Here is a 25,356-nt window from a genome sequence, read left to right as displayed (position 1 = left end):
AACATCCAAATTATAGGAGTGCCAGAAGAAGAGCAACAGCAAGAAATTGAAAACTTATTTGAACAAACAATGAAGGAAAACTTCCCCAATCTGGCAAAGGAAATAGACTTCCAGGAAATCCAGGAAGCCCAGAGAGTCCCAAAGAAGTTGCGTCCAAGGAGGAACACACCAAGGCACATCATCATTAAGTTACCCAAGATCAAAGACAAAGAGAAGATTCTAAAAGCAGCAAGAGAAAAGGAGACAGTGACCTACAAAGAAGTTCCCATAAGGTTATTAGCTGGTTTCTCAAAAGAAATCTCACAGGCAAGAAGGGGCTGGAAAGAAGTATTTGAGGTCATGAAAGGCAAGGATCTACATCCAAGATTACTCTATCTAGCAAAGCTTTCATTCAGAATGGAAGGGCAGATCGAGTGCTTCCCAGATAAGGTCAAATTAAAAAAGTTCATCATCGCTAAGCCCTTATTATATGATATGGTAAAGGGATTTATCTAAGAAAAAGAAGATAAAAATATGAACAATAAAATGACAACAAGCTCATAACTATTTAACATGAACCTAAAAGAAAAGAAAAACAATGAGAACAAAAACTAAGCAAACAACTAGAGCAGGAACAGAATCAGAGAAATGGATATCACACAGAGGGAGTTCAGTAAGGAGGGAGAAGGGAGGAATAGAGGGGAAAAGGTACAGGGGAGAAGAAGCATAATAAGTAGGTATAAAACAAATGGGGAGAGATAAAAATGGTATAGGAAACAGAGGACTCAAAGAACTTATATGTACAACCCACAGATAAGAACTAAGTGGTGGAGAATGCTGGAGCATGGGTGGGGCAGGGTGAAGGGGGGATAAAGGGGAAAAATTGGGAAAACTGTAATAGCATAGTCAGTAAAAATACTTAAAAATAAAATAATAAGGCCCTAGCTGGTGTAGCTCAATGGATTGAGCGTGGGCCTGTGAACCAACCAAATAACTGTGGTTTGATTCCCAGTCAGGGCACATGCCTGGGTTGCAGGCCAGTTCCCAGCAGGGGACGCACAAGAGGCAACCATACACTGATATTTCTCTCCCTGTCTCCTTCCCTTCCCTTCTAAAGATAAATAAATAAAATATTTTAAAGAATAAAAAGAAAAAGAAAGAAAAAGTCAAAAAAAGAAAGCTGCAGTATATTGCAAAATTGCAAAGATAGTTTATTGTTTATTTTTCACTCACTGACTCAATATTGGGCTATGTAATTCTCAAAAAGGGCTGCTACTGGGCCTACTAAAGGGCATTCAGAAGGTGTGGAAGTGTTCCTGGTTGGCATGGTAACTGGAACAGTGATGTTTAGTGCTTGCAGCATATCTTGCACCGCTCAGAACTGTCCCATCCCAGCAAACTGATAGAATATTCCTGAAGCCCAACCACTGGCTGCAGAATTCCTAAGACACTTGAAGGAAGAAGTCATCTGTAAGCAAACAACTTGCCTGCCCTGCAAGGGGATCACACTCCTCCTATTCCTCTCCCAACCCCCCACAGCACTGAAGCTCACCCAGTCTGGGGGGGCCACTACGACCCGCAGCTTGCCAAAGTTGGTCCTGTTTCCCTACGCTCTCTAAATCATCTGATTCTAACCACTGACCTTCATTCCTGACCCTTTTCCCTGGTCATTTTTCACTGACTCTGTCTATAATAAAGGGCTTCAGTAATAGGATGGGCAGAGCCAGCTTCTTGCATGGCAGTGTCTTTGAGTTAGCAGTGAGTCCTCAGTTTAACTGCTGAGTGGCTGAGCAAGACATTCACTTCTCTGAGGCACACCTACCCTGCCCTTCCCCATCATCCATAGAAACAGGGTGCAGGTGCAGGCAGGCTACACTGAATGGCATGAGCAGGGCTTGGCGCCTTTGAATACAGGGGCAGGGTGTGGGGAGGAGCAGGTGGGTACAGAGGGAGAACAGGCCATCGGAGCCCTATAAACAGTAATATAAATGGAGCAACTTTAAAAGGGAGCCAGAGTTGCTATGCTGGAGGAACTGCCTTGTTGGTCTTATACTGCAAATCTTGGAATATTATTAAAACAGGGTAAAATAACCTCTGGACATTGTGTCCCAAAGAAGTGTTTCCAAAGATAACAGAAAGCAGTGATCATGACTACTGGACTGATGACTACTGGCCTGAAAATGAAAAACATCGTTTAGAATTAATATCCTGTGTTATGTTATTAGCACCAATAGAAGTGTTTTCGTTCTATTGATGTAATTGTCCCCTTCCCTTTCTCATAAATACCCCTTGTCTTTGTCTCCTAATCAGACCGCTATCTGAGCTTCTGCCAGGATCAGAGCTGCCTGAATGGCTGTTCTTACTGATCTCAAATAAACACTGGTTTCCTCTCGCTTGGAAGGGCCTTTTAATTTTTAAGTTAACAGCTCAAAGATTTATTTAATTGGTTAGAGCAGCACTTCTGGAGTCAAAGCTGAAGGCCAGGCCCAGGCACCCTGTCCCCACCCGGCTTATAGGCAACTTCCTCCTGCCTTCCAGATAACACAGAGTACGCAGCCCAGGCAGCGATGGACTGTGTTCAAGAAGCTTGGCATAGCCTCCCAGAGCCGACGATGATCAAAGACAGATGTAAGCAGTCAAAGAATAATGGGGATCATGAAAAGGAGTAGCAAGCTTACACATGGAAAGAAACAGGAGTTGGGAGTGAGAGGAGTGGGAGCCACTTGCAGAGGCGCAGGCAGGCACTGGCTGCGTGTGTGCCCGGGAAGGCTGTGGCAGGGCAGCCCTGCTCAGAAGGTGTTTCCACAGGAAGAGGGGCTGTGCTCTCTGCAGCAGGCCAGGGCCCAGAGCTTTCACTGTTCTGGCTAGAAAGGGGATCCGAGGCAGCATCCCCCACCTCCCAATCACGCCCATGGAGTAACCAAGGTCAGGAGAAGTTAAACACACAGGCCAAAGCCATGCGCCTGGTGGCAGGGTTGGGACAAAAACTCATGGCTGCAGAGCAACCTTCCGCAGTGCTTCATTCGCTGTCTCTTTGGGACCATCCCGCCCCTTCCCACTTACCTCCACCCTCTGCTTCTCCAGCACTTCCCTCTCTTCTCTACCAGCGGACTCTTGCTGTGCTACTTTCTCTAGTCAGCTCTCAGAAACTCCCAAATGGATAAAAGAGAGAGGCAGGAGTCATATTGAAAATAAAAAGGGTGGGATGGAGACAAGTAAGGCAAGGCGCCTTCCTCCTTGGCCATCAGTATTGCTGAGACAGACAAAGACCCCACTTGAAGGTCTTGTCCCTATTCATCCTAACGCTGCAAAGAACCCTCTGCATATTGGCACAGAGCCTGCCCTATGCATGCCTCAGGCCTGCCCTACACACGGTGTGTGCGTGCAGTTATGGATCCTCAGTGTCTTTTTTTCCTGTTGTGGGTTGAATCGTATCCCTCAGAAGAAGACATATTAAACCCCCAGTACCTCAGAATATGGCCTTATTTGGAAATAGGATCTTTACCGAGGTAATCAAGTTAAGATGAGGTCATTAGGGTGGGCCCTAATCCAATGACTGGGGAAATTCAGCCATAGACAGACAAGCACAAGAGGAAGACCACGTGCAGACATGGGGAGAATGCCATGTGAGGATGGAGGACTGGAGTGATCCATCTGCAAGCCAAGGAACACCTCAAGCTACCGGCAGCTAAGAGAAAGGCCTGGGACAGTTCCTTCCCTAGGACCTTCAAATAGAGCCTGGCCCTGCCAACACCTTCATTTAGGACTTCTGGCCTCCTGAGTGGTGAGGCAATGCACTCCTGTTTATTTAAATGACCCAGGCTGGGATTCTTTGTTATAGCAGCCCTGAGAAAAATCACATGCTTACCTACTCTTGTGCTCCTCCTAGGTGGCCTGCTGTCCCCTAGGGCCTCACTGTATTCGTCCACATCACAGAATATAAGGTTGAAGTTCTGGTAACATGCCACAGAGTACAATCTGAATCATGTATACTATGCATCAAGAGAGTTCCTGAAACTGTCTACAAAATTTTGCACAGTTCCCAACACAGTTCCTTCCCACTCCCTCTAAGCAGGCACTCCAGAAAGTCTTGCTGGCCATGCCACCCCTGGTGTTGCTGGGCAGAGGGACGACCGTCCGCACAGATGCCCCTGGTCTGTGGTCAGCTGGAGAAAAAATCCCAAACAAGCGGGGAGCTGGGACGGGTAGGAGGCTCGGAAAATGGGATTAGAAAGCCCAACACATCTGTTGGGAGAACAAATACAGTGTGACACGGATCAAAGAGATTTCTAAGTAACAGAGAGAATGTTTTACAACGCAGCACCAATAAAGCCAACTACAAAAGCTGCCAGCCAGGCTCCAATTCTTCCTAAATGGAACAAATAAACTGATAAGGTGGGAGAGACAGAGAGGAATGGGAAAGAAAGAGAAACGTGCACATGTGGGCAGATGGGGAAACCAGAGGAAAGCCCACGCTCTGTGAAACAGTGTGAGTCCCAGGGAAGGAGAGAAAAGGACAGGAAAACACTGAAAGGGAGAAGAGAGCTGGGGCTGGGGACTGGAGGAAAAGTCTTGTTGTCAGTCCCACACACGTTGTAGTGCTAACATCCTGCAAACCTTAGAAGCCAAAACAAAAAGAGTATATATTAATAATAATACTCTGTTATTGATTTCTCCATCTTAACACTTATCTAATAAACCACCACTTATTAAATGCTTTCTATGTGTCAAGCAGTGTTTCCAGCATTCTATTTGGATTTAGTCATTTAAAATTGGCACACTGCAACGAGGTCATTGAGGTTATTATCCCCATTTTGCAGATGAGGAAATTGAGGGTGACAGGTGTGTAAAGTTACTCACTGAAGGTCACCCCACTAGTAAGGGATGGAACTGGGATTCAGAACCAAGCTGGCCTGGCTCCCGCACCCATGTTGCTTTCCACTGCACTCTGAAATGCATGCGAGCTGAAAGGCTGGGGTTGACACGGGGAGAAAGACAATGGGAGAACAATCCAAAACTTAGCTCAAGAAAGCACATAGGCCTGGAAGATCAGGCTAAGGAAGCAAAGGGGAGGCGTTGTCTTTCTCATCACCCACGGTGCTCTTCACTGCGGCTGCACGTTGTGAGGTAGGGGGAAGGCAGCGACCCTTGGAGCTGGCCAGTGGGCCCTTCTGCTGTCCTGCCAACTCTGATCTCCCACTCAGAGCAGATAAGCCTTTCAAAAAATCACTGCCTTTCTTCAATATGTCATCTTTAATCCCAGAAAGGTAACATTTAGAAATCCATTCTAATAAAATAACCAGAGATGTGTATAAAAATGTATAGAAAAGGAGGGTTAACTGCAGTGGAAAAGCAGCGGCCACAATGAAAATGTGACCCAGTAATGAAATGGTTAAAGTACGGTGCATGATGGAATATAGTGTTTCATTTTATGCAAGTACAGTTAAAGATGCGGGATAATACATACAATGCAATATTAAGAGGAAAATGCCAATTAAAGATTGTTTATAAAGTATGATGAGCTCCCTTATTAAAAGAAGGCAACAGGGCAACTCATAACCATACACACACACAGACGGAAGAAATAATAAGTTCAAGGGACATGTATTAAAATGTCGATGGGATTTCTGGTACTTGTCTTCCTCTTTATTCTTCTTAACAGTTCCCTAATTCTCTAAAATGAACATGCATTGGAACAGGTACTTATTTCATAATCAGAAAACAATGTTGCATGTTGTAACTATCTCTGGAAGGACCCCCGAAGAGAGGGGGTCCTTAGCTGCCATCTTTCACCGTCAGTCTTATCCTCTTCCCATTGAACAGGAAAGGAAGACTTCCAGCAGCCCCAACTCAGCTCTGTGGGCCTCCTTTGGCTGTCATCTTATAATCTAGGAAAAGTGAAGGAGGCAAATGCTTTATGTTTCTGATTATATCAGAGAACTATATACAGGTTCATCATCCCTGCAGATTTAACAGGGAACCAACAAAGGATCTTGCTCAGGAGGCTGGGGACGCCCTGTGGAGGGGTCCTGTCACTTAGTGTATGTAGTAAACGACAGGTGTGCTCTTTACTCAATTACAGCAAGAAGGGGGAGAGGCACGGAAGAGAGGGGCAGAAGGGGAGATGGGAAATTCTTTACAAACAAAGAAGAAGGCAGTGTGAGGTAGGGGTTAGGAACGGACACCAGAATCAAAAAAGGAGTGATTCCAAGCTTGCTGCCACCATTTCCTAGCCATTTAACCTTGGGCACCTTGTGTGGTCATTCCACACATTTTTACTGAGCACCTGCCGTGGGCCATGTAGCATGCAGGTCCTGGAGATGCGGTGGCGAGGCAAGGACTCAAAAAAGCCCTGCCCCTATGGAATTTATAATAGAGAAAAAGAGACAATATATTTTTTTTAAAAAACAAGTGAAATATGTAGTTTCTCAGATGATCAAGCCTCGACTGCCTTGTTGGCAAGATGGAACAGTGATAATAGAACAGCTGTTTCACTGAGACGTTGTGAGGCTTCATGAGATGACATATATAAACATGGGTCTCAATTCAATAAACATTAACTATTACCACTGTTTTGAGATTGAAGGAGTGAAATTTACTCTTCTTGTCTGAGTGGTGACATGGGTAAAGTCCAAGGAAAGGTTTCAACCATTCAGAAATCGCAGAGGCAAGGGGGACTCAACCCAAAGTGATGAAGAAAAATTAACCCAACAATACTGTTATAGGGTATTGAGTTTCCTAATGACAAAAACAAAGAGCAAAATTTTTTCACTTTGGGGTTTATCCAACCTCCCAAGAAATCAGGATAATCCCTGATCACTTCCACTACCATTTAATAAAGATAATATCTGTCCTTTAAAATTGGCACACTCCATCCTTCTCCCACTGCAGGATGGAAATCAACAAAGGGCGCAAGACCCAGGGACTTTCACCTATGCCCATGCTTCTCTGGTAAAATTTCCTCCCCCGGGGTCTCTCTAAAGATGGCAAGGGCCCAGAGCAAAAGCAAGGCAGTCTGCTGCTCTTCCAAGTCCGCACATTTCTGGGGCCACTGGGAGTCACAAGATCAGTTAAAGACTCAAGCAGAGTTCTCCCAAAGCCTGGTGGAGTCAAATTACAAACCACTACGCAGATGCCCACCTGGGCTTTAGGGACTAACGCCCAGCACGTGAGAGTGTTTCTGATCCACGCCCCAACCACTGGCCAACGGCCAATGATCCTCCCAAGGAGAAAGGAAAGAAATGACACTGTGGCTAGGGAGAAGGAAACGCCTTCCAGAAGTCACATCCGAGAAGCCTTGGATTCCAGCCTCCTAAAGAGAACAGAAGTCACCAGGGGCTGGACAAAGGACACAGACAGATGTGTGTATTTGTATGTGCGTGGGCCATCAGATACATTTGCAGGAATGTTTTGAGTAACTAAATGCAGGGCTTAAGTCAGAGGGATTATCCCTGGGTTTTGCAAACCAGTAGCTTATTTTTGGTGGACCTCAGAGGGTCTAAATGATTTCTTTGCACTTGACAAAGAGTAGAGCTTGTTAGTGCTTTTCCTCTTCTCTGTAAATCCAAGTTTTGGCACAGCTCAGTAAACTTGGGAGTTAGAACTGTTAGGTTTTTCTCTGAAGCCCTGCTCCTACACTCAAGGTGAGTCCTTGTCCTGGGACAGGGATGGCAACAAGACAGCGAACATTCAGAGAGACACTTCTGGGAGGCTACAACCTGCAAAGCAGAATCCCATAGTGCTGAACTAAGAACAGATGAGAAGACCCCAGGACGAGTTTCCAGAAAGTTCAAAGAATACTCTTAGGTGGAAATAATGCAAACTGAAAACAGGAAAAGGGAAGAGAAGCCATGAAGAGATACAGTAGGCCTTTCCCCCCAAACCACAGTGCCCTGGGAAATAGGAAGAGGTTGCAGAGACCCAGCTTCTGAAACCACTCTGTATAGACTCTCTCCCCTTCAGGCATATTGGTCAGCCCCGGGACAGTCCGTGCTCTTCCCCACTTTGTGCCTCTGCCTGTGCCATCCGGATCTACCCCCAAAAATTCTCTTGCCTCACTGGGGGAGTCTCCTCCATCACCCACCAGAAGGCTTTGGAACTCCAACTGCCCTCTGTGTGTAACATCCCCATGGCCCTCTCATTTCTATCTCAAGTTTTATTTAGTTGGGGATGTCTCTTTTCCCTGGATAAACTCTAAGTTCTTGGGGGTGAGGAATCATGCATGTTGTATTCCCCACCAGCGCGGGACACAATACCTTACCATATCAGGCCCTCAGTAGCTCGTTGCTGAATGAGTGGCTTTTTTAGGACCAGAATTTATGCCCATTAGGTCACTGAGCCGAGTTCATTTTTCAGATTAGATAAATGAAGCATACTGAACATTCTATTTTTCTTCCTCTGGTGCTCCTGGTAATGGCATCATGCATTGGCAGACAGAGATGCTCTTTCTGGGGGTGGGCCTTAGGAACCTGGCCAGCACAAAGGTGTGCCGTCCTTCCGGGGCTGTGATCGCTCCTTCTGTGTCGCAGCTTTCTTTCATCTCACTCATCCATCAGCAAATCCTTCCAGTCCAGATCCCGAAGATCTGTTCTCCCAGATTTCTGTTACTTCCAAAACAGATCCCAAATCTTCTAGCTTCTTTATACCTCCCTAGTGACCACCCAAGTCCAAACCACTTTCTCTTGCCCTTCTTGGCATCTGATTTGTCTCACAGCCCCCACAGCCTGTCCTCCACAAAGCAGGCAGGGGGGCCTTTTAAACAATGTCCCTCATGTGACAACCTTCCCTGCTTCAAACCCTTTTATGGCTTTCCATTTCCTGGGGGGAAAGAGACTCTGACTTCTCAATATATATGGAGGGGGATGGGGAAACCTTGGCTTCCTGTCACACACCTCAACCCATCGCACAAATAAACTCTGTCTATAAGACCCTGCAGACCCTAAATTCTGTCTGTAAGACCCTATGGCAATTGAACTGCTCAGCCTCTCTCACTCTCTATCCCAGCCACCCAAGACTTCCTGCCAGGTCTTGAGCAAGACGATCTAAAATGCCCTCTTCTATGGTCTAGTGCATCACTTTGTTTTACTTCCCATGAGGGAGAATTTCATTCATTTGTCTACCTATAATATGCTTGTTTGCCTCCGCATTTATGGCTGTCTCCACTGGAATAGAGGTTCCGTGAGGGCAAAGGGTTAACTTTTCTCGTCCACAGCTCTACCTACAGCACCTGGAACAGTGCCTAGCACATCACGGGAACTTATTAAATATTTCTGTGTGGAAGGATCTTTCTGGTACTGATGCAAGTATTACCTGCTGGCGGAGTTCTCCCTAATGTCAACTAATGCCAGAAGAAATTCTTAGAGATCAGAAACCAAAAGCCAAGACTTTATAGCACTGGCCAGTAATTAATTAACTGCTTTTTACTATAGTTATCTAGATGAATTTCCCATGGAACAAAAGCCGGCTTTTAAAGAAAACCACAAACCTCCCCACAAAGATACATCAATGCTGAAAACAGTCTTGCCAAATTCCAGATCCTTGTACTGTTGTAAGTTTGCCAGGAGTTTGGTTTAGTGTAACCAACATTTTTTGAACACTGTATGAAGTCCTGGTGGATATGAAGATAATTAGAATAGGGCCCTTACCCATGAAGAGTGTACGTGTACAGACTCACTGGGGAGACAGACACACGAGCACACATAATGTAATCATGGTAAACCAGAGATGTTTCGGGCTTTAGAAAAGGCTTCCTGCATGGGCGCCTGTAAGAGTCAGCACGGCAAACAACATCAGGAGAGAGGTTCTAAGCTTTGGAAATAATAGGAAGAGAAGTATGGCTGCGAGAAACCCCATGCGGACAGGACACCCAATCATAAAATGTGAGGCAGGCAGAGTGTGTTGTGGAGGGACAGGACAAGTTCAAGGAGCTTGGTTGTGCTTGTGTGTGATGGAGAGAGTCTTTTGACCACACCAGATTTTTTCAAATACACAAGTGTTAGGCACTATTGGCTATACTCACACTTCTTCTTTCCCGAAGAACAAAACTGTTCAGCAACCAAAATCCCAGCTAATGTAGGGGAAAAAAAGAGTGAAAGGCAAGATGATAGCTTGGGACCTTCTAAGATTAACTCAAAAATTAATCTTAACAATTAGATAAAAAGGCTCCAATAAGAATAATGTCACAAATGATACTGTGTGGTTCTTACAGAAAAGCACATATAATAGCTTCACTTAAAGGAGGATGAAAGGAAGCTAGACAGACAATCTGCTCCTGAGCAGAGGGGATGCCATGCTGATAGGCAGCATGAAAGAGATCTGGTTTGTGATTAGGGCTGTGCTGGACAAGCTGCTTATCCCCTCTGAGTCTCAGTTTCTGCATTTGTAAAATGGGCAAAATTATTCCATCTTGCCAAGTGGTTCTAGGGTTTGGGAATGTGCACATAAAGCACCTAGCACAGTGCCATTCCCCTGTTGTGATCCATATGCAAATAAATAAGCCAACAAATCCTGAACACATTATAAAAAAATTATCACCCTAAAACTCCTCCTCCTGGATCACAAACTAGTTATCTAATTGCCCAGGATTTAAGGATCAGAATCTTTGCCATTTTGGCTATGTAAGGCCTTCATTGTTTAATCTTTCATTCAGCTCGGAAAATGCAGGGAATTGACAGGGTAAAGCTCGCACAAACTGGGAACTGCATGTGCACACTGAGGATCTGCACTTTCTGAATTGCAGAGGTGGAGTCCAGGAGGAGCTTCAGAGAGAAAAGCCTGAGATCTGTACTTGGGAAAAGATGCTGGAAGGAGTGTTTGGGCTCCCAGGGCTGCACAGCACGTGTGAGGGGGACTGGAGGACTGGCCCTATGAAGCCCCACCACGCCTTCCTGAACTACATGCAGAATTCATTTCATGGCTGTCTTCTCCAGCAAAGGCCCTGACTGCATGGCTGCCCAAAGATAAAGACCAGGGATGGTTCTGAACATGGCCTGAAGCTCAGCAAAAACTAGTCTTGCAGAGACACATCAACCTGTCCATTCCCTCACTGGGTGCTCCATGCGGTCTGCTTATTTGTCACCCATATCAGTCTGCATTTTGGTGACTGCTTCTCTCCTCCCTGTCACAGGAGCTCCTAAGGAGACTCTCTGCCCCACAATTTACCACAGGACTGTGAGCAACTCAGAAGAGACTGACCCCTTTCAGACTGCACTGTCTAGGCTCACCTGAGCAGCCTCGCATGTCCCATAGCTGAGTTCAGTTCTGGTGTGATGTATGGATCATTTTAGTGGATATCTTCAGGGTAAGTGCCTGGTCTACAGGCCCTCGTTCGGAAGAGCGGATCTTTGTGGAAAGGTTGGGCCTCTGAATTTATTTACATTCTACATGACCTGCCCCGACTCCCTGGTCTGCAACTAATGAACTGGTGTGACCCTCTGACTAAAGCTGGGCCGGCCAGAATCTCTGTCTACAGAATTCCCTGGGCCCTGGGAGAGTCAGCTGGTAGACCCAGAATGAGAGGGGGAGCCGGGCACTGATACACAGGGAGCAGAGCCACCTGATCCTGCAGACGGAATGGGCTTCAGGCTCTTTGGTCTCCCCTGAAGCCTGGTTGCAATTCCTGCCCCTGAACTCCCCAAGAGGACACTGTAGCTGTTTCCTCCCACTTTTGGTTAATGATATTCAACATAGTAACGTCATGATAGCAATGACTGACATTTATTGAAACTTGACCTTGTTCCAGACTCAGAGTTACATACTATGCCTTATGAGTCCTTCTAACAATGTAATGTCATCTTCTACATTTAAGGAAACTGACTGAATCTTAAAGATAATGTCAAGGTCTCCTGGGCAAGAAGAGGTGGAGATGGGATTTCAAACCAGGCTGATGCTCTCTTTTTAATCACAAAAATATACAGGTAACAAAACAAGTCCCTGCTCTGTGGCAGGCATGGTGCTAAGTGACTTAGCTCTTATCACCATTATCTTCACTACAGTGATCTGCTTAAACATTTCACAGGAGCATGGTATTCTTAAGAACTTGGAAGAGAGTCCCATTGAAAGGTGGCAGAATGAGTACCCACTGCAATCCTCCTCTTCCTGTATCAAATCACAACAAAAATATATTAAAGGTAATTTGTAGCTACCTAGGCTTGAAAACAAGGGGAACTTTTTGTGGTAAAAAATGATAAGGAACCCTTAAAAGAAGGTAAATATTCAAGAAACCACAGGCAACTCAAGAAGTTGAAGCCAAACACAGATGTCACATGCAAGGAACCCAGGAGAATCTGCCACGAGAGATGAGTGGGTGATGAGAGTGACCGACACCCATCCCAGGAAAGCCAGCATGCACAAAGAAATGGCAAAGTCCACTCCCAGATAAACTCAGAACCAAGCAAGCCATTAAAGAGCAATCAGAAAGGGACTTTGAATACTTCATGATCTCAAAGACATAAGGCACTGCATCTGCAAAATGATAGTAGAGATGTTTTAAGGGGACTTTCATAATGATGAGAAAATAAACCAAAAGTGGGCCCACTGCAGTAGAAAAGGCCATCGATGAGGTCTGCAACCAGCCCCATGATGGTGCTGGGAGGTTCTGGTTTGGAGGTATGGCTGTAACTGCAAAGAAAGAATTTACAAGAACAAATGGCTGGAGACAAACTCAGTGACCAGCCTTGCAGAAGGGGTGGGTGACACAGACTGACATAAACTCAACTTTCCCGTACCACATTATGGCTGCCTGTCCACTCTCAACATTCTGTCCCCTGAGCTGCCCCTCCCAAATAGCAGTGCCCCGAGAGCTTACATACCCATGATGACATCATCAGAAAAAGGTAAAAGAATACATTTCATCTTTCAAGACACAGCTGTAACATTGCTTCCCATTGCTTATGGGTGCCACATGACAGCTACCTCCCAAATGCTCAGAGTGGCAGGAGCACCCAGGTGCTGGCCAAGTCTGTTGAGGAACATGTCCCCAGCTGACCTGGAGCACAGCCCTCTCCCAAACAGAACAATGGGCTACTAGCATTTCAACCAAACTGTAACAGTTTAAACCAGAACATGTATTTGTAAAGTTAACTTACAGCTTGCAAAACATGTCCCTATGCATGAGCTCATCCAAAACTCCATGTGAATTATGTTAAGTAGTTAAGGTTTACTATCCCAGTTTACAAAAGAAGGAAAGAAGGCTCCCAGAGGTTGTGCCTATTAGTGATTGACAGAAGGGGAAATAGAGCCTGGGTCCTCTTGCTTAACTGTTAGTTCTCAGTTTCCTTCACTGTAATGAGGTTTACATTCCTTCACCATTAGCTCTAAGGCAGAAATAGCCTGAGGAGCACTTTCTCCTTAAACTCCCTTGCACAATCCTGTGTGTGTGGGGGGGGGGGGTATTGGAGGGCCATTCTTAACTTCTCCTACAGGTGATGTAGCTAATGTTCCTCAATACTATAGTCAACTTTCTACTCAGTCCATGGTCTCTTATGAACATGTTTTTGATTAGACTTTAGAAAATAAAATAAACTGTCTACAGTCCAGATATAAATGCTTCAGCTCATCTCTCTCCCTCCTCCTTAACACATTACTCTCCCTGATTTTTTTAAAAAGCCACTGCTGAAGGTGACTGAACTTGGGACGGGGGAGGGAGCAGTAACGGGGAGAGGTGGGTGGGATGGTGGCAGCTGCACAGTGCCAAGAATGACTTCAGTCCCATCCACATGACGTACAGGGGGAGCAGCAAGAGCCCTGTGGGGTTTTGCTATCCCTGCTCTTTGCAGGGCTCATGTCTGTCAGTGACATGCAATCCTTAAGCAGTTCCCTGTGCAAAAGAAGGGCTGTCCCCATGTCACTGCCACTGCTGCAGATCACGGCTGCCCCACCATCCGGCAGCCTCCCTCGGATCACCCTCCTCATATCTGCTCAGCATGGCTCACTCTATCACACCACCATAGTTCCTGAACCACACTTAGGCCATGCAGTGGTCAGGAGAATCCCAAATCTAAAATGCTTCCAGGAGCATGCACTTAGCAATGGGTGTGAGACACCCAGCCCAGCCTGCTGGACAGCATATGAAGGAATGTCTTTTTGTAAATGAGAAACTCAGGGATTGCAATGATTCCTCATGGTCCCCTTCACTATTCAGGTTATATGTGGTTGGAAATGTAGCTTTTTTTACAGACTTTCCCAATTTTTTTAGACCTTTATTTTTAGCTTCCTTTTCTGACCTTCCACTCTGCAGCACTCCTGCAAGCCCTGACCTCCAACAGGAAAACAAAAGGAGAACAACTACTTTCCGACCTGGAGTCCCTTTGGTTAAAGCGGGTCCTCAGCCTGCACCTGTTGGAAGCACCATCCAAGATGGCGCTTGGGCCGATCTGCACTGAACTGAGAGGTAAGAGAGGTGCTTGCTTTCCCACTGAGCCACCTGTGCCTGACAGCAGTAGCCCCGGTCCATGGCTAAGCCTAGAGTAGGAGCTGACTGTTATGCATATTCCCAGGGAAACGGATCCTTCAGAAACTGCAAACCATTTTGCATTCTGAATGCACTGTGGACTGTGCCCTCCAGCCTGGCATAACATCTGCCTCTGAGGGCTGTTGGAGGACTACTGAGATGCATACGAAAACATAAAAGTACCTGTGTTTATGCCTTGGGAATGCTGGTCTATGTTCCTTCTCTCCCCTGCTTCCTACCATTTACCCTCAATACTCCCTTCAGTAGATGGACGGGGAGCGGGGCACTCCAGAATCTCCTGAGCACCTGTAACCTGCCCTCCTAATCTCCAGTTTTGGAAGCAAATGCTGGACACATAGGGAGCAGGAGGGCTCAGCTCAAATGAGCTGAGCACCCTTAATTAAACAGGGTGTTCTCACAAGCACACTCAGCGTGGGACAGGTGCCGGGGCAAAGTTGCAGAGGGCAGGGACAGGGCTCAGGGGTCATACTGTAAGTTAGTGGTTCTCGATCTTGGCTGCACATCGGAATCACATGATGAGCTTTAAAAAATACAGATGCCTCTGTCCCCAGATACCCCAGATATTCAACTGGGGTATTGTATCTGGGGTACAGATACCCCAGATATTCAACTTTAATTGGCCAAAGTTAAAAGACCTCAAAGTGCAAGGTGAGATCAGAGCAGTAAGAACATGGGAGAGTCTTCGTTGAGCAAAGGCCTTTGCCATGACACTAGGGGTTCTCTTCGGCTCCCTTTGGCTTTACCAGTGGGAGTGTGTATGTTCCCACATCCAGAGCTGTTGGATGGCACGTCAGGTGTCTGTCTGGGTCACTGGCACACACACTCTCCTCAAATATGCTAAGCAATGTGACCATGCAGGTAACTATATAGATCCACTACTAGCAAAAGAAGTTCTGTAGAACTGGTAATTGTTTAGAGGCTTTGAAACACACACGTGCACATGTGCACACCAACACACACACACAAATCTATGGGAATCATCTACAGGTGCATCTGATGTCCAGGAATCCAGCTTTCTTCCCTCAGATGCCCCAGAAACCTCAGTGCCTGTCCACATTCTACTCTGAGCCTTTGAAAACATCTGAAATGCAAGCAGCCCCCTCTGGAACAAGTCACTGTCAGTTTCAGACTTTCTGGGGTGCAACTCCAAAGCCCCTTTCATTTTGGATTCTGAACTAAATCCAATTGGTATGGGAATGCTAGAAGAAGCTAAAAGGCTGGGAGACTTCCCCCCACTGCCAACCACCCATTTTAGTCCCCGTTTTCTACATCTAGAGCTAATAATCAATTTATCGACACCTCACCTATCTTTGCAGGCTGGTTTACCCTCCCCAGGAGTCATCACTGATCAGACTAATCAGAAATACAATAAGTCTTGATAGTCCCCTTCTACATTTCATTCATTTGTTCAGTCACTCATTCATTCTCCCATCAATCCAATCAACAGTCAATTTTCCATTGAACAACTGTGTTTACCAACAGCCATCTTCCACATTGCAGCCAGAGTGAGCTTTTCAAACAAAAGCCTGAGTGTGCCCTGCCCCACATGAACTTTAAATCTTCAGTGGCTCCCATCACCCATGGGGTAGAGTATCCCGATCCCCACTTTTGGCTCCTGCCTACTCCCCACCTCCCTGGACACCCCATGAATGTCACCATGCATCACCTACCTTGACTTCTTTTAGTTTTGTCAGTCCAAGTTTTTCTCACCTCAGAGCCTCTTTCCACCTGCCTCCTCACCTGAAACTCTCTTCTCCCACCTCCTTCTATCACCGATGATTACAAATCACATCACAGGCCATCAGAACACTTCCCAGGAATTTCCTGGGGTTCTTGGGCTCCACATTCGCAGCTCAGAACAAATGATTTCTCCCCGCCCTGGCTGCTCTTGGAAGAATGTCCCTTTCTGTCTCTACCTTAGCCCCTTCGACTATTTCTCTTTGGATGAAAGTCACAGACATCCTTGTGCCACAGGAAAGAACTTGAAAACCTGCTGGAATCCTTCTCCAATCCCCTAACATTTTCTTTTCCTCTTAGTCAAGACCTTCTCTAATGGCTCTGTCCCAGACTGCCTCTGTCAGCGGTCCCTCAAAGAGCTGCGGAGACTCGCAGCAGACAGACGGTAACTTTATACAGCAGCCCCTAAAGGAGATGTAAACACCGACAGGGGGACTGGGACGATACACTGCCAATTCGTACAAGAGCCAAAAAGTAAAAAGGAAATGTCAGAGGATTATAGTGACAAGCTGAGGTCTCTCTACCAGTAACCCAACCCAAATTCAACTTGATTTCCTAGACTTGCTAATAGACCACAATCTAAAATATCTTTCTCTCTTGTACTCTCTGTCTCTTTCTCTCTCTCTTGCACACACACATACACACATAGACAAGAACAAGAAATAAACACACTGAAGATTTTTCCCTGGTGATCATTTAAATGCTGAGAGAGAGAGAGAGAGAGAAAATATGAGAAAGTGTTATGAAAACGTTTTTCCCATTTTAATCCACAAGCATCAAAGTCACAGATACTTAAAAAAACTCCGAAAAGCAATGAATAGTAAAAGAAACTCTAGTGTGAGGGAATCTTACACTTGAGCTATGACTAATGCTACTGCAGTTTCTATCTTTGACTCAAGTTCTATACGGATATGTTTTTGGAAGGAAGGTCCCGGCAGATGTGGACAGAAGCAGCAGCCTGACAGGACCCCTCATGAAGACATTTACCTCCTTGTATTTGTATGGCACCTGAGATTCCTCTGGGGAAAGTCTCTCTCTCTCTGTCTCTCTCAAGTCTCTTGTCACTGTACTCCTCTGACATTTCTCTCTTACTCTTGGATAAAATTGCTCAGGTAGAGAGAGAGAGAAAGTATAAGAATGTGTGGGGGGTTGTTAGGACAGGACCACACCTTCAAGTGCCCCTCCCTGCATGGGACCCAGGTGGGACTCAGGCTCTACTGCCCCTTGACAAGCTGGAAACCAAGAGCCCCCTCCCACAGCGTGCAAGTGTGGTACCTAATGCAGGGTCAGGGGTGGGAAGATGCTGAGACAATGAGACCCACAGCCCCGGGTCACAGCAGGAAGGATCTCAGGCCTCCTGGGCCCCAGAACCCCCGATGCAGAGCCTGTTCTGTGGTGTCACGCAGCGCCTCTAGAAGGCGCTCTCCAAACCCTGGGGTTGCTCTAACCTGCCATCCTTGTCTTTCTCAGTCACCCCAGCCTGCAAGGACTTCTCCTTCCTCCAAACTGCCAGAGCCTCTGTGGTCCCTGCCACTCACGTGCCACTTACCAAACATATCCTGCCCCATCCTATGGCCTATTTCTCCACAACTCTGTCCTGACCTCCCAGTTAGAGTGCAAGGCTCACGAAGGTGTGGCCTGTCTTTCGCCTCCTGCTGCTCCACATGGGACCTGGCACGGAGGTTCCAGACAATCAGGAAAGACAGGAGGCTCCCTTAAAAATAACACTTTTGTTAAGTAAATAAGAAAAACACCTAACAGATGTGTTATGTTTTTTAAAGGCTCTCTTCTAAACTCCAAAAAAATCACTAAATAAGGACCTGATGTCTATCCCATTTTTCCTGGTATCTGGACCAATTAAAAACAGGATGTGGAAAAAAAAATGCTGAGGAGCTCACAAAGCAGAAGGGACTCAGAGGACAGAAGTGGACAGTAGATGGCAGTCTGTTCCTGTGTCAGAAATGGCCACAGAGACAATATGCACCAAGGCGGCAGGGAGAAGCCCTGAGAGCTCAGGCACCTCAGGCAGACCGGCCTTCCTGTCTGCGTGGGCCACAGCCCTGAGCAGGACGCTTCTGAAAATCAGACCTGTGAGCACACACACCTGCACAGCCAAGCCCTCAGGCCTGTCCCACATGCACCTTCCCCAAGCTCTCCCCACAAACAACTAAGGGGCACATGTCACAATGGGCTCTGAGATGCTCAGAGACTTGGTCTGACATTGGGAACTCGGGGACAAGAAAACCACTGTCCTGCCAAAGTGAAGAGTGTTCACTTTGCCTGCTCCTGACCAAGAGGACTCTCTGTCACATTCACACTACAACGCAACACTCCAGTGGGACCACTGCACTTGACCTCCAGGCTCACACTGCCCCTCCCTGGAGGACACTAATGTAACCCATCTGTCTCCCTCACCGAACTCTAGACCCTCAGAATCAGAGCTGCAGCATCCACCTCACATCTTCTCCAACATCAACACAGGCCTGAGCCTTAGCTACCAACAGGATGCTTACTGCATAATCTTCTAACACGTGTTTTCCAAGTGTCTAGACATCGGTTGCCCTAATTCATGTGCAATGACACTCAATTTCCCTTTGACTAAGAGTCCAAATTTGCAGAAGAGCCAGGAAGACTAAGCCATGGCAGGGAGGGGTGTACAACTAGAGAAAGAATAGCCTTTCCTAGTGGGCAGGCTTCATGACCTCAGGCCTGGTACAGGCCAAATGGAGACACAAAGAACAGGGCTCTGGACCCTTGACAAGTGCGTCACCTCTCTGAACCTCTGCACAATCACTACAACCCATCATGCATTCATTCCTCCAACTCATTTCTGTGGCAGACACTCTTTGAGGTACTGAGGGACACAAAGATGAAAAGACCAGATGATATTCTAGTGAGAAGATATAAATGCAAAAAATCTCCCAAAAACCAAACTTCAAGCTCCTAAGTGGTATATGGGATGGCTGCTGAAGGAGCCCCAGGCTCTCTGTGGAAGGCAGGGAGGCTGCCCAGAGAAGGTAACTGTGAAACAAAGAAGTGAAGGATGATTTCCATATCCTTGGTGGAGATGGAAGGGAGAGTGTTCTGAACACATCATACACACAGAATGTATCCTCCAAGGCTGTCTCCAATTCAAGAGTAGATCTATATTCCTGCCACTAGTACAGTTTTGCAATCAAAGGACATTTTTGTCTACATGGAAGTCATATCCCCTTATGGAATCATTCATCCAGGTTTTTCTACTAATTCCCAATTCCGCTGAAGCAGGAAATGATGAGGCAGGAAAAACTTTAGGCATCACCAGAGCCAGTAGCCCATAACTCGCTCACTTAACACACGAGGAAAGCGAAACCTGGTGTGGTTCAGGGACTCCCCCAAAGCACAGTTGATTTCTGAAAGAGTTAGGGGGGCATCTGGTCTCCTTGCTCATAGTTCAGGATCTTTCTGACTTAGCTTATTGAATTCAGCTACACAGATAATGTTATCACACATAAAACTCTCCCTATGCTCCCTATTTCCAGTTCGAGATCTGCCACAAATCTGGCAAGCTGGCTTCTTCAGCACGTTATAAACATGCACTCATCCATATGTTCAATAACTTATCTGGCACCACATAACTTAATTTCCTCCTCCTCCTCCCCATTACGTTTCTGCATGGAAGTCCTCCAGGCCAACTGGGACACCTGGAAATCCCAGGCCTGGGCCACGGTGAGCCTCAGGGACCAGCAGGATCATGGAATATGTGAGTTGTCACAACTGGCAGAGTCCTTTTGACCTTCAACTGAATCTAAGCCCCTCCTTTTCCAGAAGAGGAAACAGGCCCATGGAGGGGGAGTAATTTGCTCCAGGTCACACAGCTAGAGTCCTTTGCAAAGAGCAGCGTGGAAAGCTGGGTGTCAGGACAGCTGGGCTCCATCCATATCATAGGACACACTTATTGGGAACTGAGTGATATCCAGAGCTGCACTTCCCTCTTGAACCCCATGGTAGCGGGGCCATGACCTATGAACCATCAGGAGTAAGTCTTCTAGACATGGGATGGAAATAATCCCAGACTGAGAATTTGAAACATATTCTCTAGAGGATCGTTTGGAACCAGACGGGGAGGATATTTTTAAATGCCAGGGCCTTAGATGCAGAAACAGAGGGAAGGAGGCAGTAAATTTCAAGGACCTGGCTATCATTAAAAATTGTAATAGGGAAGCTATGTCATCATATAAAGAAGAAATGTACCACCTGACACATAAAAAGTTATTTTAAACCAAGTTAACACGTATTTTTAGAGCACCTACAACCTCACCAGCATTAGGTTAGTGTTTCACATTTATCTGCACATTGCAATACCGTTAAGCAACAAAACGAAGTCATTCTCATTAATTCCCTTGAAGATAAGAATGAGTGGGGGGAGAAAGAACAGCTTCGGCCACCCCCGACGAGACAGCACATGCAACCCAAGCACCCTGCTGGCTGCTCTGCCTCTGGTACTGCCCGGAGGAGGGCATGCAGCAGGCAGGTGCTGAGGCTGGAGGACTCTACAACTGCTCTGTTCCGACCCAACAGAGCCTAGGGACCCCAGTCCTTAGCAGCAACCTCTGACCCTGCCCTCTCAGCCCAAAAAAACATATATATATATTCACATTGGCCCTGGTAGAAATGGAGGGAATTCCCTGGCCTATCAAGGAAAGCCATTTTCCAATTTATTTTTTTTAAGATTTTATTTATTTATCTTTAGAGGGGAAGGGAAGGAGAGAGGGAGAGAAATATCAATGTGTGGTTGCCTCTTGTGCGTCCCCTGCTGGGAACTGGCCTGCAACCAAGGCACGTGCCCTGACTGGGAATCAAACTGCGATCTTTTGGTTCAAAGGCCCACGCTCAATCCACTGAGCTACACCAGTCAGGGCCATTTTCCAATTTCTGAAAAGCCCTCATGGCCTCCATTCAGATTTTCTTTTACTTTGATTCTGTGCAATCCTTATCACAGGACTCAAGAATGCTGGGTGGGACCTACCACCTCTTGTGGGCGTGTGGATCAAAACCAGACGTCCAGCTCCATGCTTGTAGAGTTCGCAAGGAGGCAACTGTAACTTCAATCAATACCCCCATTTTGGAAGGGCAGATTCTCTTGTCGACAGAATGGGAAGTAAAGGGGGAGGCCAATGGGAGCTAAGACAGATCTGACACATGCTTGCCAGCAGGTGGCTAGAAAACCTCAACATTTGTCTTGGAAGTGAAAATGAACCCTCCAGTGGAGTAGGTTTCCCTGTGGGGTGATAGACTTTGCAGAGGGCTATCAAACAATTTCCCATCTGGATGACACCACAGAGTGCAGAAAACAGAATCTAACTGGCAGGTGACGGATTTGGGATGATGGCCACAGGCTTCAGGATAGAAAGCAGACACCAACATCTAGTTGTGTAGCCATAAGCATACCTCACATCGCCTTAGTCTCCCGATCCGTACACGAGATTATTTTGGGTAGTTAGATAATGAATGCCATACACTATTTGTAATCGTGGCCTGGCACTCAGTAAGTACTCAAGTATTAATTATTATTATCATCATCGATCATCTTAAAGGTGGGTCCTTATCTTAGAAACACTGACACTAAGAGGCATTTACCTGGAAGCTAGATGATTAATTAGCATCAGGCCTACCAGAAAGCCAAGCCCAACCTCTTTCAGCTCTGTATACACTGTGCAGCCTAAGCCAACTTCGTGAGCATTCTTGGCCAAAACAAAACATTATGGCAAACTCTTCGCATGACTTTCTGTCTTTGACTCAGCTATTCCCCCAAATATAAAAACAGGAGCTCATTTAGGGTGTGCCAAGATGCACTTCAAGCAAGACATACTAGCACTGACTGGGGAGGAGGAAAGGGCTGCTATAGAATCCTAGGGTGGCAGAGTTGGAATGGGACTTGGAGATCATCTAACTCCAGCCCTTCATTTACAGATGGGTAAATCAAAGGCAAGAGATAACGTCCAAGATCAAACAACAGCCGATTCGTGGCAAAGCTCAACTGCAAACCTGATCTCCCACCTCCAAGTCAGTAGGCTTTCTGCTGCCCCGTGCTGCTTAAGATCACTCTCACCTGGCATCTCTCAACATCAGTAAGCTGCCTACAGCTCTGGCCCTGAATGAGCAAGAACCTTCATCCTTTCCTTTCAAAACTCCCTGTCTGAGCAAGTCCATAAAAGATTTGGGGCCCCAACAAATGTCTTCTCTGGAGATGCTGTTAAAAAATGAGCAACCGCAACAGACCCCACCCAATTTCACTTCAAAATCTGTTCTTCTCCAGCTAAGCCAGTTATAGTCTGAGGTTTGTCCTGCAGCGACGCCCCAAGACACAGAAGGCCTCCGGTGGTTCACAGTTCAGATCGCTTGAAAAGGACCATGGTGCTGATGAGGACAGGAAAGCGCCGTGAATTCTGACCACCCTGGGGTGCATGCCTCTTGGTATTCTGGGGTAGAATAAAAGGCTGAATTATGGAAAACTATTGACAACAACAAATACTTTAAAGATCTTGGGCCATCTGCATGTGCTTTCACAGCTTTTAAAAGGGGTCCGCCGAAAAGTTTCCTTTGTCCTGCCTTAATTTTTATAGAAATCTATCTAGGCACGAATGAGGTACAATCTACACTGGCTTCATATTTCTTAAAAGCTCATATATCTTCTATCTCCCTATACACATAAGCTGAAAGAAGTTGCTTCTGACTTTTCCCACAAGCTGGCCCTTCTGCGAGAACCAAAATGATGACAGTTCTATCTGAGCCAGGGACCCATACAGCTGACACCCACAACATACACTCTACAGATGCCTCCCGCTCCCAGGGCCACTCCGATGCTCACGTGTCCTGCAGCACACACACGTCCCGTGCTCTCCTCTCACTCTCCACACGCCTGTCCGTGCACAAAGTGCATCCACAGACCTTATCAGCAGCACCACACGGGGCTTAGGCTTGTCTCCAGGAGAAGATTTGGTCTTTCTCCAACAAACTCGATTTTAAATAAAACTAAATCTAAAACCCGAGCTACGGTCATTAGTTCAACCCACTGCCAGAAACTGCCTGCCTCATTAAAGAGTAAAACAGCAGCTGGTGAGGCCTGGAAGCTGGTTGGTGGGTTTTAAAAATCTTTAGTGCTGGCCTGACTCCCCTCTCCCACTTCAGCCAATGCGTGGATTTACATTCCTTCCAGTTGGGGTAGGACACACTGCTCAGAAGAGGTCTGGAGAAGCCTGGAGCAGGAGCCCCCACTCCATTCGTCATCCCGAATGGAGGGGAAGCGGAGAGGCCTGAACATCTGATACATCTGGGAGTGGACCTGCAGAGATGGGAAATGTTGTGTAATTAAACTCTGCTGGCTTGTCCTGCCTGGGGAATGTGAGACCCATCAGCAGTGACCTCTTCCAATCAACTTAATTGGCCCAATCTCGCCAAGAAAAGCAACAGAATTGGTTTAGTGCCTCATGGAAATAGCTTAGCTCCTGACTATTTATGGCCACTGAACTCAAGGATGGGAGCCTGACTCTGAGCCAGGAGCCGACAGCACGTGCTGACTTCTGGGAGGACTCGGAGGCTTTAGTGGGTTTCCGTGTCCCTCTGCTTTCATTTCTGTCTCTGGGGAAAGTGGCTGTACCAACCTGCTGCACTGGGTACAACACATGTCACATCTCTGAAGGCTCTTAGTTCCAAGGACCCACAGTTTAGAGTCCTTCATAATAATCCAGGATGGCTGGTCATCACTGACAATTACTATTTTCTCCCTTCTCAAAGTCACATTCATTGTGGTGTCACGGTCTGCACAGTTTGTGTTAAAGTACAGGATCATGTCTGTTTCTGACAATTAATAACATGGGTTTTTGGGCCACCTTCCAAAAAGTACGACAACCTTTTATTAATACAGATTTCCATCAACTCTAATCTAGGTTTGGCTGCCTCCATTTAATGGATGAGTAAGCTGAGGCAGTTAAAGAAAGTCCCACTCACCCAGCAGGTGAGCAGTAGACATTAAGACCATTTTACAAACTTACACTGTTGGGAGGAAGAGGCACAGATCCTAGTTTTACAATGGTTCATATACATGCCAGTGCTCGTATTCGATTAGACGTAATCTCTGAGTAAAGCTTTAAACTCCTAAACACACCAAACTTTGACTGGGAGAAAAGCAAAGTAAACTTTCCTCCCTGAGGCACTGAAGACGTTGCCCTTTTGCAAAAGGAGAAACAAAACAGAGAATCAGAGAAATGAGAAAACCTCCCTGAAGTCACACTGCTCCATAGTGGCAGAGTGGGACGAAAACCAAGACATTCCCAATATGGAGTCTTCCACCCCTACCACGCCACCCTCAGAAATATCTGCCACCAGATCTGACCAAAGGTCAAACCCTTTATTAATGCTCCCTCGTACAGATGCATTCCCAGAAAAATAAAACTGAACCTCATCATGGCACAGCTATCATTTTATAAATTCAGAGAGGTCATGAGTCAAATAAAGTCCCCCCAGACATGTGCTCTCACACTATTAGAACTTAACACGAGAGGTTCCCTATCACCTGGTCTAGACCAGCAAGTGTGTGTGGTCAAAGCACAGCATCTATCTGTTCTTTCAGCCACCTCGCCAGCTCTCTCAGGGTCTGAACCCAACCTACTTCACCTTCCCCTCACTTCCCAGAGGCTCAAAAGCCTACAGCTCTTCTTTTATCTGTACCTTTTTTTTTTACTTAAGATGCACATCTGAGCATCCTTCCTCAGACACACCTACAAAAACACAAACCTACTCCCCCCCACACACACAGAGCCAGAATATGCTTTGTTCCAATCCTCATGGCTAAGTTTCTCCCAGTTACTTAACTCTGACCTCAGAGTGTGTGTGGGCACATGAACACAATCATACACACACCAGGTTAGCTTCCCCTCATAGCCCAGAAAACGGCAAGATTAGCGAACACTCCCAACCCACATCTTCCCTGATTGGTGCTTCACCCTTCTGCAGCTCCACATGTCAAGTTTTATTCCTGCCAGTAAGTAGGCCCTTCCCACTCAAAAACTCACCCCTCAAATGTATGGGGACCTGCATTCTGACCTGGACTGAGGCATCCCTCACCCCAGTTCCCAGCTCACACCCCTAAAAAAAAACAGTAACATGCTCAGCTCCATCCCCATCACACA

The 25,356-nt window shown here is 46.4% G+C and overlaps 1 protein-coding gene across 3 annotated transcripts in view; it reads right to left on the bottom strand.

Moving 5' to 3' along the window:
- NTF3 (neurotrophin 3) overlaps positions 1-25,356 on the bottom strand; it is a 319,741-nt gene that overhangs the window by 39,453 nt on the left and 254,932 nt on the right. The window contains exon 1 of one of the 3 annotated variants that reach the window (XM_053661417.1): positions 23,374-23,402. The exons of the other annotated variants lie outside the window; for them this stretch is intronic. The gene's annotated coding sequence lies outside the window, so the exon portion shown is untranslated. Of the gene's footprint in view, positions 1-23,373; positions 23,403-25,356 lie in introns of those variants that run through there. 3 annotated transcript variants of the gene reach the window in all.

This window comes from Artibeus jamaicensis, unplaced genomic scaffold (assembly GCF_021234435.1).
Source record: "Artibeus jamaicensis isolate MK-2021 breed Jamaican fruit bat unplaced genomic scaffold, CSHL_Jam_final contig_233, whole genome shotgun sequence".
In the NCBI taxonomy this organism is placed as follows: Eukaryota; Metazoa; Chordata; class Mammalia; order Chiroptera; family Phyllostomidae; genus Artibeus; species Artibeus jamaicensis.
This window is presented reverse-complemented; position numbering and strand designations above follow the sequence as displayed.